The sequence below is a fragment of the Trematomus bernacchii genome, unplaced genomic scaffold (assembly GCF_902827165.1).
Source record: "Trematomus bernacchii unplaced genomic scaffold, fTreBer1.1, whole genome shotgun sequence".
Lineage (NCBI taxonomy): Eukaryota > Metazoa > Chordata > Actinopteri > Perciformes > Nototheniidae > Trematomus > Trematomus bernacchii.
This window is the reverse complement of record NW_022987550.1, coordinates 1,687,395-1,689,894: the sequence shown is the minus strand read 5'-3', so window position 1 is coordinate 1,689,894 and position 2,500 is coordinate 1,687,395.

Sequence of the window (2,500 nt, the reverse complement as noted above, 5' to 3'; positions counted from 1 at the left end):
AACTGAGCGTCAGACGGCAGAGACAGCTTTGTTTTTACGGAGCTCCGACGTCACGTTGTTGTTTACGTTCGTGGAGACATCTTGTATACGGGTGTCATCTTCAGAATTTATACATCTTATAAACAAGATCAGCGCCACAGTATCACCTCATACTATATCTTTCTAGAAAAAAACTCTGTATATATAAAAACACATATTCAATAGAACGCTGCCTGCTGCCACCTTATTTAAGCTTGTTGTTTAGTTAAATAAGAACATTATTTAGACCTTATTCCTGTTCTAAAGTTTGTATTTTACCTGATTGATTTAATTGCATCCACGGCATGATAATTGATTTATCTTATATACAAGATCAGCGCCACTATCTCTTTCTAGAAACACCCCTGATATTGTACCTTATTCCACATTGCACGTCACCAGCTAATTGTGAATTTAGTCAGAGGAACAGTTTAGATATGCAAAGGACACACAGAGACATAAGACTTTGTGAAATGACGATGCATTGAATGGTTTCTTAATTTTGAAACCCATATTGTGGAGCTGCACCATCAGCTTTATTGTCTCTGAAGTCTTAATTCTTTAGTGTCTGTTGACTTTTTTCAGAGCTGTCATTTCTCTTTTTTCTTTTGTTGAATAAAACAGGTTTTCAGAGATTATCTTCTGTGTAAAGTTATAATTAAGAACAAGACAGCTCAATCATGTTTTGCTCCAGAATGTAAGTCTAAAAGCAGTCACTCAGAATGGATTACAATCATTTGCGTGACACTTTTGTCCAAAGCGACTTCACGAAATGTGAATATGGATAGAATCTGAAGCGCAACCATCCAAAGCAAACAATTAAAAGTTGTTGCATTGTCATTGTGAGTTATTGATAAAGATATAGCATTAGGATGACCTTTGGACTTTTTGATGCTTTTTGTACTTGAGTCAAAGTAGAAGTACCAGAGTGTAGGAATACTCTGATACAGTGAAAGTCCTGCATTCAAAATGTTCCTCAAGTAAAAGTAGAAAAGTATTCTCATCAAAATATAGTGAAAGTAGCGACAGTAAAAGTAGAAGTACTCAGATATTGTACTTGAGTAAAAGTAGAAGTACTCAGACCTTGTACTTGAGTAAAAGTAGAAGTACTCATATCTTGTACTTGAGTAAAAGTAGAAGTACTCAGACCTTGTACTTGAGTAAAAGTAGAAGTACTCAGATATTGTACTTGAGTAAAAGTAGAAGTACTCAGACCTTGTACTTTAGTAAAAGTTGAAGTACTCAGATCTTGTACTTGAGTAAAAGTAGAAGTACTCAGACCTTGTACTTGAGTAAAAGTAGAAGTACTCAGGTCTTGTACTTGAGTAAAAGTAGAAGTACTCAGATCTTGTAATTGAGTAAAAGTAGAAGTACTCAGATCTTGTACTTGAGTAAAAGTAGAAGTACTCAGATCTTGTACTTGAGTAAAAGTAGAAGTACCAGAGTGTAGGAATACTCTGTTTCAGTAAAAGTCCTGCATTCAAAATGTTACTCAAGTAAAAGTAGAAAAGTATTATCATCAAAATATAGAGAAAGTAGCGACAGTAAAAGTAGTCATTGTGCAGATTGGTCCATTTCAGAATAATATATATGATATGTTTTATAATGATTGATCATGAAAGTGTTCTCAAAGCTGGTAAAGGTGCAGCTAGTTTGAATGACTTTGTATACTGCAGGGTAGCTTGTGGATTTACTCCAGGTGGAACTAAAGTCTGATTTAACACTTGGTTAGATTTCACATCATTCATCCACATCTGTGAAGTAACTAAAGGTATTAAATACATGTAGTGGAGGAAAAGTACACCATTTACCTCTGAACTGTAGTGGAGTAGAAGTACACAGTAGCAAAGAAAATTCAAAATGATAGTTAAGTACAGTACTTGAGTTAATGTATTTAGTTACTTTAAACCTCTGGCTTTTAGTGTTGTTTTTAGAGGTGCCAGATCACAGGCTCTTTAAAGTAACCTCCCACTTGACACAACATCCCGTTCTGAGGACTTTGCTGGCGTGAAAGGAAATGGATATTTTGCAGTGACGCTGAAACAAATCAATAGTGAAATAACAGCCGCTGTTGTTGCAGTGTAATCATTTCTGTATTAGGCTGCAGTTTGAACAAGGCCATTTAGGGAGAGACCTGTGTGGGTGTGTGTGTGTGTGTGTGTGTGTGTGTGTGTGTGTGTGTGTGTGTGTGTGTGTGTGGTGTGTGTGTGTGTGTGTGTGTGTGTGTGTGTGTGTGTGTGTGTGTGTGTGTGTGTGTGAGAGTGAGAGTGAGAGAGAGAGAGAGAGAGAGAGAGAGAGTGAGTGATTTGGAGGGTTGTGTTCCTGAGAGAAGAACTGTGTGGTTATCTGAAGCACCACATGGCCTTTTCTCTCCCCTCACTCACTGTCAAAGCTGCCATGACATTGGTGAGAGAGAGAGAGAGAGAGAGAGAGTGAGAGAGCGAGAGAGAGAGAGCGAGAGAGAGAGAGAGAGAGAGAGAGA